This window comes from Euleptes europaea, chromosome 10 (genome assembly GCF_029931775.1).
Source record: "Euleptes europaea isolate rEulEur1 chromosome 10, rEulEur1.hap1, whole genome shotgun sequence".
Lineage (NCBI taxonomy): Eukaryota > Metazoa > Chordata > Lepidosauria > Squamata > Sphaerodactylidae > Euleptes > Euleptes europaea.
Genome location: NC_079321.1, coordinates 148,245 through 161,129, shown reverse-complemented (window position 1 = coordinate 161,129; position 12,885 = coordinate 148,245). Strand labels below are relative to the sequence as shown.

General features: G+C 49.0%; 1 long non-coding RNA gene across 1 annotated transcript in view; it reads right to left on the bottom strand.

Annotated features, from left to right (window-relative positions):
* Positions 1-643: 643 nt before the first annotated feature.
* Positions 644-12,885, bottom strand: part of LOC130483641 (uncharacterized) — a 127,622-nt gene continuing 115,380 nt past the window's right edge. Inside the window, exon 3 of the long non-coding RNA XR_008933666.1 lies at positions 644-699. This is a non-coding gene — a long non-coding RNA (uncharacterized LOC130483641). The remainder of the gene's footprint in view (positions 700-12,885) is intronic.

Sequence of the window (12,885 nt, the reverse complement as noted above, 5' to 3'; positions counted from 1 at the left end):
TCAGGGCACGGGCAGTCCCACAAGGGGGGCCAAAAGCACCCCTCCCCGCTGCTTCTGCTGGGTGGGGGGGAAGGCTAGAATCACTCCTCCTCCCGCACCGCATTCCCAATTCAAATCAGGTAAGGAAGTCCCCCACAACTACTGCGTGTCTGCAGGGAAAGCGAATTGGGTCAGGGTAACTCCCACCCAAGTCATGGCCAAACATATCAGGCAGTTTGGCTCTCGCCGAAAAGGCCAAGCGGTGCTTGGACTATCCTACTTCTGACTGCAGGTGGGGGCTAAGGGGAGAAGGCTCCTCTTCACCAAGACAACTTGCTTATCTAAAAGCACAGGTCCAGACCCTTCTGCCCGGCCATCCAATTATCCCCGTGGAGGGAACTTTATTTGAATAGAGGATCAGATGGCTAACTCTACTGCGTTTCAGCCTGTAAAAGGACACTTTAAAAATCCATACATTTTTCATGACTAAGTTACAATTAGATTTTAAAAAAACCTCTTCTGTAATGGAAGCAAAGCAAATGTCACAATGTCTGCAGGAAGTTTTTGATTGTTTCTTCATTCCATTAAAACCTTTACTCAACGTATCACCATAACATCTGGAATGTAAATGAAATATATGCCTACCTTTGGAGCCCTGGCATACTTCCCACATCTGGCATCTTTGACAACAGTGAGATCTAACAGCTCTGACTCCTGTACCTGAAAGAAGAAGAAAACCCACAGATCTTAACTTCACTGAATGAAATGTAGTTACAACCACTTAAATTGGATGAGATGTAGTTACAACACTTTATGTGCAATTTCTAATATCAAGTAGGGTTACCAATTTGGACATTAGCTAACCAAATAACGGACTGAAAAACCTATTCTCATGAATACCCTTTAAAACTTATATTAACCTTTGATATTGTCCATTATTCTGGGGTCTGGCTGTCTGGCTTAGAAATCAAGGAAAGGGGCGCTGACTCAGCACATTAATGTAACTGAGACATTTTCCAGCCAGCAAAATTACACAGGAGATTGCCTTTCCAAAGTATTGACAGTCAATCATATTGCTTGGATTTGGTATGGATAATGACACTTGTTTACTACGCAGACATTTCAGTGGCTCACACTGATGTAACGGCAGCCCTGGAAACTGAGATGTAACTGAACCAAACACTGTATTTGCCCCCCAAAACAGACACCAGGAAATGAATTCTCCATAATTATATGTGTTCATGACCAGTAGTAAACAACCGTTGCCAGCCTCAGGGAAGGGAAAGAGAGTGGACAGAGCAGCAAAGCAAGGATTCACTGGAGGAGACAGAAGGATGTATACGGAATTACAGCTTGTCCCGGCAATATGAACCTAACGGAAGCGCAAAACTCATTTCCAACATAGAAACCATCGGTCATTTGAGCCTTAACAGCTATCTTGTTCATTCAGAGCCACTCTGAGCCCCAGCCTCAGTCAGGATAGACACCAGGGCAACAAATTCAATATAATAAATAAACAAATAAAACAATACATTGGCCCTTCAACTTCTGGCCCTTCCTGCTTTCTAAGGGGCTAAGACACCTCCGAAGGGGAGGCAGGCAGGCGGCGGGTGGGCGGCTGCTGGCTGCTGCAGGGCCACCGAGCTCCCTGCATTCAAGCCAGCGCGTCAGGGTAAAAGTCGGTTCTTGCGGTTCCCCGTGGAGTGATGCTGATCAGATGGAAGGGAAGACTGCCCCGTCACGCATCCCCCGGCCCCCACGTGCAGTCAGAAGTGGTGCAGCACAACACCCCCTCAGTGTGGGAAAGGAGGCCGTCGGGATCCCCCACTCCCCCATCCCCGTGTGCATGCTGGGGGGGGGGAGGGAGAGAGAGGGGGGGGAGACTCTGCTTGTTTGCCAGGATGTTTACATGGAGTTTTAATTTTTCCCTTTACTTGTTTTACCTCAGAAGAAATGAGGCACCAGAGGCTTATTTCAAGTTAACAAACAAGAAACAGAGATTCATTAAACCCTGTACAAGGGATGGTTTTGGAGGGAAAACCTTTTGTGAGGAAGAGCATAGAGTTCCAGAGCTGACTTTATAAGTTTCCCTGCAGAGAAGGCGTAGATCTTCGGCGGCTTCGATGGCGCAGAAGTACACTTCTCCGTTTCAGTTCACAAGTTCAGTTCAGTTTCCAGGACTTCTTACAGGGAAGTTGGAGACCAGACAATCCCTCCTCCCCGGAGAAACACAGAAGTATGGCGATTTCTCCTCAGATCTCTCTTCCGGGTCTCACTACAGGTCGACCCTGCCGCTTCTGTGGCCGTCATCCCCCCCACAACCCCCTGTGCCTGGAATGTCTCCTTCCCAGGGCCTCCTCGTCCCCTCCAGTGACCTGAGGAAGGGTCCCCTTTCCTCCCGCTCTCTGCCCGTCACGCCACAGCAGTCCTTTTGCGCCAGCTGAGGCAAACCTGGAACCCCTCCGGTGCCCAAAGGGCCGGCGACTCAACGCCCAGGGGGCCAAAACCAGAATCCCGCTCCGTCCTTTCCTTCCGGACCGAGCGGGGGGGGCGGGGGGCTTCCTTAGCTCCGCCCACTCCCTGCCTCTGAGCCGCTCTCCAAGGGGGTCTCTTTGTTCGTCACAGAGGACCTAAATAATTGACAAGGGTCTGAGAGAGAGGGGGGCGGGGGCGGAGAAGGGGTCGCATGTGCACGAACCCGCTGCAAGGACTGCATAGGGGCAACAGCGAGGGCCCACCTTAGACAACCTGAAACCTGCCTCTGGGGGAAAGTACACCACTCTTCCATCGGTGCCGCCAAGAAAGGAACGGGGAGGACAGACGCAGACACCCATTCCTGGGCCCACCTTCTGATCTTTTTGAAAATTTTATTGGTTTTTATAATATAAATTTTCCATGTTAACAAACAACAATATACGTAATATTAAAAACTAAATCATAGGTAATGTTATAATTGTTTAAGTGCTAAAAAATAAAGGAAAATTTATTGACTTCCCCATCACCTCCGTCCGCCTCTTAATAAAGTATTCTATCCCATCGTGATAATGTCTGATCTTAATTATTCTTATATCTCAATTAGGTTTCAATCACATTATACTATCAATATAATTGATTACGTTTCTTTATGTTAGCAATGTCGTCTAGATCAGATTAAAAGGTACTCTTCCATTTTCCCCAGTCCTAATTCATATTCACAATATTTCATCCAAGCCTCCCATTCCCCCATAAATTGAACATTGTCTTTTTGATTTAAAATAGCTGTAAGTTTTGCCATTTCCACCAGGCTGGGCCCACCTTCTGATAACCCAGTGTGCTTCTCAACCGGTTTGAGCTCCTGCTTCGCAAGAACAGGGGCCAAGGGCACCTTCCACAGGGACCCAGCGCTCCTCCGGTGTGTCCAATTTGTACTTGGAGCAAATAACGCTATGCTAATTATCTACATTAGCATAAAAAGATGCTCAGTTCCATAAACACTGCCAGTGCTGAAATTGTTACAGTATATTACACATTAGATTTAAACACCTCTGATCTTTGGAGAGTTACCGGATTAATGAGAAATGCCTGTATCTTCATAAGGCCTCCCCAAATGATTCATCTTTTCCCTGGCACAACACGATTAGATTGTTTTAAAAAATGCAACTGATACACGATATCTGAATGCAGCTTTTAACAGTTAATTGGCAGACAGATTTGCAACAGGGCCATCACAAGCTCTGAATGAGGAACACACAACTGAGTACCGATAGCCCCACTTCCTATGCCAGGGGTGGGCCACCCCCCAGGGCACACAGACTGGCAGGAGCACACCAGACCACTAGGCTGGAAACCCTGGGCTAGGGCTCCACCCCAGGGACTAGAAGATACCAGAGCCTCCAGGTGGGACCTGGGGATCTCACCCCCCCCCCAGAATTACAGCTCATCTCCAGACCACAGAGATCTGCCCCCCCGGAGAAAATGGCTGCTTTGGAGGGTGGGGGGGCTCCACTGAGGTCCCTGACCCTCCGCAGACTCCATCCCCAAATCACCAGGAGTTTCCCAGCATGGATCTGGCAAACCTCCCCTCCCTCCCCCAACAGAAGCCAGGGGGACCCGGCAACCCTACCAAGGACAAAGGCCCTGAGAGTACTGCTGAGGACAGCTCACTGATGGGGCCCCCAAAGCAGCTCATATTGTTCTCCTTGCCTGCAACCCATAAAGTCTGTGACTGGCCCAAGGTCACCCAGCAGCCTTTTATAGTCAAGCAAGGATTCGAACCTGGCTCTCCCAGGCTAACACTCTAACCACCTCACCACACTGGTTCTTATCATCAGCTCTCAGACCTGCCCAGCCACCAGACCTGAGCCCAAGGGGAGGCCCTGAGGGGCTGCCGTCTGGAAAGGCTGCCTCTCCCCCCCCCCCGTATTCCTTCCCCCAGGCTTTCCATCCTAGGGTATCCTCGGTATTAATCTGCATAACCACAGTTCTGCAGGTTTCCTGTTTTTTATTTGATTCATATACAGCTGACCTTTCTGACCGAGACTCAAGGCAAATCACAAAACATGAAGAACAATTCAGTCAGACGGCACAAGACATCAAATAAGAGAGTGCAGCGGGACCAGGATCACAGCACTGGAAAACAATACCCAGGAATGTTTAAGGCATGACATTATCATAATGCAGAAAGTGGTCTACAAAGGTGTAGATGACAATGCAGAAAAAGCAAGGTGATTCATACAAAGGGCCCCACAGCACACTATCATCCCGTTCCCTGATAAAGGCACACTCCTGCGCTGCTCCATCCCACAACAGTTCCAATCCCATTAGAAGAAGAAGAAGAGTTGGTTTTTAATATGCTGACTTTCTCTACCACGTAAGGCAGAATCAAACTGGTTTACAATCACCTTCCCTCCCCCTCCCCACAACAGACACCCTGTGAGGTGGGTGGGGCTGAGGGAGCTGTGACTAGTCCAAGGTCACCAAGCTGGCTTCGTGTGGAGGAGTGGGGAAACAAATCCAGTTCACCAGACTAGCCTCCGCCACTCATGTGGAGGAGTGGGGAATCAAACCCGGTTCTCCAGATCAGAGTCCATCGCTCCAAACCACCGCTCTTAACCACTACACCATGCTGTGGTGTTCTTCCTGAGAACATAAGAAAGGCCCTGCTGGATCAGATCCAAGCCCATCGAGTCCGGCAGTCTGTTCACACAGTGGCCAACCAGGTGCCTCCAGGAAGCCCACAAGCAAGGCGACTGCAGCAGCAGCATCCTGCTTTGGCAATTGGACTCTATGGCATTGAAGTCCCTCCCCTCCCTAAACCCCGCCCTCCTCAGGCTCCGCCCCCAAAACATCCCACTGATGGCAAAGAGGGTCCTGGCAACCCTATATAAAGTACCTAAATAAATAAATGCCGCCGCAGCTCAGCTGAGAGAGAGGGAGGGGCTTGCCCCGGGTGCAAGGAGAGGGAGGGCACCAGCGCAGGCTTGGGGAGCATGGGCTTGGGGAGAAGGAGCACTGCCCTCAGCACCCTCAGCACAGCAACACAGCACAGCCCTGGGCAGACGCAACGGGTCCGCGCGTGCCCACAGAGAGGGCTCGGTGTGCTGGCTGCGGCACATGTGCCATAGGTTCACCAACACGGGGCTATGATCTGGAAGCCCAGGTTAGGACTGCCCCCCCCCCCCGCCATGGGAGTTTGCTGGGTGACCTTGGGCCAGCCCCACCCTCTCAGGCTAACACCCCTCACAGGACTGCTGAGAGGGTAAAATGGAAGAGGGAAGGTGATGGATGTCACCGTAAGCTCCTTTCTCCCATTTTCCTTTCTGTGCTATAGGTTTGCCAGTTCTTGGGGAAGGCAGTGCAATAAGGTGGATGAAAATGGACCACTTTTTTGTACTGTGTATTCTTCTAAGAAAAAAATATGCACATTAAAAACCAACAATTTTTACCAACACATTTTTACCAACACAACACAACTGTGAAATGGGTTCAGTTTATGATGAGTTAACAGCTGACACCAAAGTCGCCTTCAGAGCCTCCAAACCTGCACTAACCCTGGTGGAGGCACAAGAACAGTAAAAAGAGCACTTGCCAAACTGCACGGGAGCCAGACAGACAGTTCGCTTGCAAAGGACAGCAGAGATGCAAAGAGATGCAGGGAGGCTAATGCAGAGCCTACAGAATACTTTCCAAAAGCCCCAAATATTTGTACTGCAGATATGTCCTGTTATATAAAAAATAGAGGTGATAAAACGCTGAATTCCAAATAACGGTTTAAAAATAAAAAAAACCTCCACCGTTGCGCCATCACAGAGTTGACAAAAAGCGAGGCTGGAGCTGGCACGTCTCTGCCTCCCCGGCTTCAGCAGCTGGCAGCTGGCCCTCCCTGCCCACATGGTGCGCAGAAACTCACAAAATCCCACACCCAGTGGGAAAAGCTCCAACACAGAAGAGGCAAAATTACATCTAGCGGAGGGAATCCACGAGGGACGGCCCTCTGGGTGGACAAGGCTGAAAAAACGACAGCGGTAGAACGCTTAAATTGCACGCAGAAGGTCTCAACTTCATTCCCTAGGAACTCCCCCCCCCCCAAGGCTGGAGGGCTGGAAAACATCATTGCCTAAAACTAGTAGAGCTGCCCTCGCCCAGAGAATGCTGCCGTAGATAAAAACCAATCCTCTGACTGAACAGGCACATCACGCCCCATACATTTATCTAGATATTGTGAAGAGGAGCACAGCTCAGGGATGCAAGGGGAACTCATCCTGCCCAGTGGTTTGGAGATGCTGGCTACCTGGGTTTTCTTATCCCTCTCCTTGGGGGTTCTGGTATGGCAACCTTGGGAGGCAGAGCCATGACTACATCTAGGGTCCATCCATCCATCCATCCTTCCAGACAGAGGAGAGTGGCTTCCACCCCTGATGTGTGGCGAGGTCTGAGTGTAGTTACGTGAGGAGAGCCCTCAGCTCAGTGTTTCTCAGGAGGAGAAGCAAAGCCACCGAAGCCAGCTTCGAAGACAGGGATGGTCCTGCCTGATACAGCAAGGCAAAATGCAGCAGCCAAGCCACAGATTCTGGAGCAGAGAGGGAAGACAGAGCTGAGGAATACCAGAACGCGGGGTCATCTGCTGAAGCTGGAGAGTGAGAGATTCAAAATAGATAAAAGGAAGTAATTCTTCACACAACATATAGTTAAACTATGGAATTCCCTGCCCCAGATGTGGTGATGGCTGCCAACTTGGAAGGCTTTAAGAGGGGAGTGGACATGTTCATGGAGGAGAGGAGTATTCATGGCTACTAATCAAAATGGATACTAGTCATGATGCATACCGTAGCTATTCTCTCCATGATCAGAGGAACATGCCTATTCTATTAGGTGCTGTGGAGCACAGGCAGGATGCTGCTGCTGCAGTCGCCTTGCTTGTGGGCTTCCTGGAGGCACCTGGTTGGCCACTGTGTGAACAGACTGCCGGACTCGATGGGCTTGGATCTGATCCAGCAGGGCCTTTCTTATGTTCTCAGGAAGAACACCACAGCATGGTGTAGTGGTTAAGAGCGGTGGTTTGGAGCGATGGACTCTGATCTGGAGAACCGGGTTTGATTCCCCACTCCTCCACATGAGAGGAGGAGGCTAATCTGGTGAACTGGATTTGTTTCCACGCTCCTACCCATGAAGCCAGCTGGGTGACCTTGGGCATGTTACAGTTCTATTAAGAGCTCTCTCAGCCCCACCTACCTCACAGGGTGTCTGTTGTGAGGAGGGGAAGAGAGGGTGATTGTAAGCCGGTTTGAGTCTCCCTGTAAGCCGGTTGAGAAAGTCGGCATATTAAAAAGCAACTCTTCTTCTTCTTCCTCCTTTCAGAAGCCAAGATCTTGCTGCTGCAGGCCGTCAAGCTGAGAGGAAACAGCTTGTTGTGTTTGAAAAGCAAAACGCTGCTCCTTCCTTCCCACACTTGTCAATCACAGCCATGATTCCTCTCATTGCATAGAACCCACGGAAGACGGTGGGAATGGGCCTGTTCCCTCTGCAGACAACTGACGGCACATCTGGGGTCTAGAAGGCCCACAGAATTGGGTTTTTTTTTAAGGAAGCTGGGGGGGATCCAGGCCAGCGAACAGGCCAAGCGGGCACCTGCTGGAATGTCCAGATTCCAGGTAAACCCCATTCAGCCAAGGAATGGGGCAAACCAATTAATAGACATATTTTGGACTACTGACTTAATTATAAATGGTACTTTAACGTTCTGTCAAATTGTGGTAGCTCGCTAAAGAGGAGATAAATTGCTGCAATGCGTGTCAACATTTTTAAATGCACATAATGCAAATCTGACTTCATTATTGCTAAGATACATTGTTTGAGAATGGCATAAGGGTCACTATGCTGTTTTTGTATAAACATAAGTCTTCCGATTTATCTAGAACAGTGGTTCCCAACCTTTTTTTGACCAGTAGGACTTTTTTGTTCGGTGCAGGGACCCCAAGGTTCAAAATAAAAATGCAGAGAATTTGAAAATAAACTTTAATCATAACTGTTAGTTAAACATTAAACTTAGAATAATATTTGAATATATATTTTTATAATAGAGAACTTTTAATTGAAAATATTAATTTATTATGGGTTTATAACTTTGTTTCGCGGACCTTAATTTAGTTCTCGCGGACCCCTGGTTGGGAACCAGTGATCTAGAAGGAAACTACCATGATTGTTTTTTCCCTAGCTGCAGGTTAGAATATTTCAAGTTGTTCAAACATCCATACATAACGTTTCAGAATCCATATCAAGCATTTACAACCACTTTTTCCCCTTAATGTGTAAGATTTCCCTATAACAAGCCGGAAAGAGCCTACTATCTGTAAGGGCCTAACATAAACGCCCTTAAAGCCAAAGCATGCACACATTGTAAGAGCATCAATTGCAACAAGGCACACTGTTTTATGGCCATAGTTTTAGAGGGCAGCCGTGTCGGTCTGCAGGAGAAGAGTTAGATTCGAGGCCAGGGGCACCTCAGAGACCCACAAGCGTTTCAGGGTGTTTCAGGCTCTCGAGAGTCAACGCTGCCTTCATCAGACAGGAGTTGGAATGGAGATCCCTGCCGGCTTTTTCATCACAGTCCGAAGGTGGGAAGGGTGCTGGGAAGGAGCCAGAGGTCCCAGGCATACTGGAGTCAGCTTGATTAGAGCAGGGGGGGGGGCGCCTGGGGGCAGGGAATTAGCATCTGTAGTGAGGTAAAAACCCTTGTATGCCTATTCAGCCCTGGGGGGCGGGGGGGGGGGGCGCATTGTTCTGCGCTTGTGAATTAACTCAAGTTCAGCAATCTTGCATTGTAATTTCCTCTTGAAGTTTTTTTTGTTTTGTTGTTGTTGATTTTTTTTGGGGGGGGGCTGCCACTCTTAGGTCAGCAATGGAATGACCTGGAAGATTAAAATGTTCTCCCACTGGCTTTTGAGTGTTGTGGGTTTTTAATGTCAGATTTATGCCCCTTTATTCTTTTGTGTAGGGACTGACCTGTTTGTCCGATGTAGAGAGTAGAAGGGCACGGCTGATGGCATATATAGCGCTAGAAGATGAACGAGCGTTTGAACCTGAGATGGTGCGGCTGGTGTTGGTTAGCTCTGGTGTTGGTTAGCTCTGGTGTTGGTTAGCTCTGGTTATCGTGCTGTCAGAGTGGGCAGGGGTGATGGTGTGGGTGGGAGGGGGGGAGCCTCAGCAGTCCCAGCAGCAGTGACTAGGGGGGAGGGGGTAAGAAAGGGAAGAGTGCAAGGGGACATCTTCCCCCGGGGTTATCAGCATAGGCAAACACAAACACTTGACCCTTTCCTCTTTTGCTTCTTTTCCAGCTTGAAATTCCTCCCCCAAACTACTTTCTCACTGACAGAAGAGTCCCTCCCCAGACCTTTCCCCTTACGGGCGCAAAGAAGCTGGGCTGGAGGAAATGGGTTAAGCAACCCCGTCCTCACTTGTCACCACTCAGATCAAAAGAAGCTACTACCAGGCTACAACAAGATGGAAGGCAAAGTCATCATGGAACTCCACGTGGGTCTCAGTTCATCATCTAGAATCCAGGGGTTGGATCCTATCTCTATCCCCCCCCCCACTTCACTGCAGCCTAAGTAGCCTTCTATTGGGGGGGATCAGGCTCCCTGGAGGGTGGTTGGATCCACCCCCTAGACTTTATAAATATCTGGTTAGCCCCCATTGTAGCGTGTTTTGGGGTGAGATTTTTTTTAGTTTGGGGGAGACTGCACCTATCCTCTCTGGATATTATTCTGGAAGAGCGAAAGTGCAAACGTGTATGTCACTCCAGTTTTGGCTTCTCCCTCAATAGTGTAATGTCTAAAGCATTTCCAGGAAAGTGTGTCTCCAATTTAAAGTGAAGGTCTCATTAAATGTAACTGGCAGCTGCTGTGAAGTTGCATTAACCAAATTTAGAGATGCTTTATGCATTAATCTGAACAACCTTCTGCACTTTGAGACATAAATGTCTTTTCCTCCCACATCAGGTGTTCTCACTTCATGTCAATGCCTTCAAAACAAAGCAAAACAGACACATATACACCGCCCCCCAGGTTAGAGTTTAATGCAAAGCCCCAAGTAACACAAGGTGACCCCTGTTAACAATCCTGACATTTCCACAGTTTCCGTATTTCGAGATCCCGGCTTTTCTTTCAGGCTCCCAACCCTCAGCCCTGTGTCCGTTGTTCATTCCCTCTCTCCATTCTATGCCTTCCAATTCAGCACAACCCTCCTCCACGCACCGCACAAGGCCACGGGGAACGTTGAAGAGTCATTCCAAAAATGTACAAGACACCGTCCAAAAGAGCTTCAAGTCTGACTGCAGCACAGTCAGGCGTCGCTTCACTTCAGCAAGTCACAAGCCGAGTTCTTACATCCCGCCATTCACCCTCATTCCAGGAAAAGGAGTGTCGCCTTTGCTCTGCCTTCGTGCTTCTCATGCTGCCCTTTGCTGTGGCGGCTTCGTTGTCAAATCTCAGCCATGACCAGGTGAAGCTCAGAAGGGGGGGGGCTTAAAGTTCACTGAAAATGTAGCCGAGATGAGCAACCCTCCCCCCCCCCGTGGTAGTAACAGGGGGAAGGTCATTCAGGGGGCAGGGAAGTGACCAAGACCCTTGCGTTGGGAGTTCCTTCAAAGCACATGCGCAGCAGATGTAACTACATGTGAGAAGTGGGTGTACATCACCTGCAACCACCTCTGCACATTGTCAGCACCACACAAACATAGGCGACTTTTCAATGCCCAGGGGACACTGGGCCCCCACGGAGCTTCCCAGCACAGTCGACCACAGCAGACTCATGTCATCGCCAACAGTCCCCTTCTAGAAAGGTGTTTTTCATGATGGCCGCCAAAAGCCATCCCAGCATCTGCTGACCTCACAACCCCCACTAAGAACTCAAAGACGTCAAGGTAGGACCCCTCCCCCAAAGCACAACAGGTGTGAGTCCAGGTTTCCTGTCCCCCATGTTTATCCTACCCTTCCTCAAAGGAGCTCAGGGTAGAAAATATGGCTTCCCCCTTCATCTCCTTCATTGTAACCATCCCTTTAAGGTGTGTGTGTGTATGTGTGTGTGTGTGTGTGTGTGCGTGCATGTGTGTAAAGTGCCACCACGTCACAACCAACTTATGGCGAGCCCTCATGGGGTTTTCGAGGCAAGAGACATGCAGAGGTGGTTCGGCCACTGCCTGCCTCTGCATGGTGACCCTGGACTTCCTGGGTGGCCCTCCCATCCAAGTACTAACTAGTTGAGCTTCCAAGATCGGATGAGATCGGGCTAGTCTGGGCCACCCAAGGTCAGGGCTGGTTAGGTTGAAACAAAGTGCCCTACCTGGTGAACTTCAAGGCAGAACATAAGATTTGGATACAAGTCTTCCCGGTCCTAATCCAACATGCCCACTACATTTTCCCTTTGGGACCATGTTTTTCTCCCCTTAAAGCCATCTCATCCCTTCAACAGCCAACGGGACATGCAAAAGAGAAGACCAAAAACAAAGAACTATGTCGGCGCACAATATGAACAGCACTATGAGGTCTCAGATGTTTCTGCCTCATTCGCTGCCAAGCGCATGTTTCTTCCGTTCAGGTTCTTCCTCTCTCTGGTAATCAAATTCATATACCGTTTGACATTTTTATTGGGTTTTATTCCCATTAAACAAAGACCATTGGGAGCAAAGTAAAAATTAGAACCGGGTGACAAACTTAAATCATCCACACAAACAATTAATATGTGAAGCAGTCTCTTAATAGCAAGACATCTGCATACCATGCCAGAAAGCAAAAGAAAAACCACATTAGGATAATACATGTTAGTATAGCTTAAAGACAAGTGTTCTGGATAACCTTTGCTTGGATTAATATCTCAGCTAATGCCAAAGACGTCATCTGGCACAATGCCCTTTGGCACCCTCCCAGCTCATACAAGTCTCTGTTTTTGAACTTGCACGAGCAAAATCTTCTGGCTGCAGAGGAGACTGAAACCTCTCCATCATATTGGAAGGTGAAATTACATTGGAAGTGCAACATTACCAAGTCAAATCCTCCATCACTTTACATCTACAAATGCAAAACCTTGAAGCACAAACCACTCCCACTTCCCAGGGCTGGTCAGGACTTCATGCTGACCAACCATGCTAAGCTATGCTCAGTACTCACGAAGACACCATTGCCCCAAAAGCTCTTACGGGCTTTTCCTCCTCCTGCTCACCACCTGCTCAAATTTTACCAGCTTTCAACAAGTTTCCTTTGAAGACTATCATCTAACAACAGTGTCACCATTAAATCTCCATTTCCTTACACTGGCAAGCATCTAAAGAACCAGACGGAGCCGAGCGGGTCTTGCACGGGGCATCTTTGCCACACACCCCTTCCCGGAGGCAGCCCTGGTGCCCACCCCAAGCCCACTTGTGAGGGTTGCCTG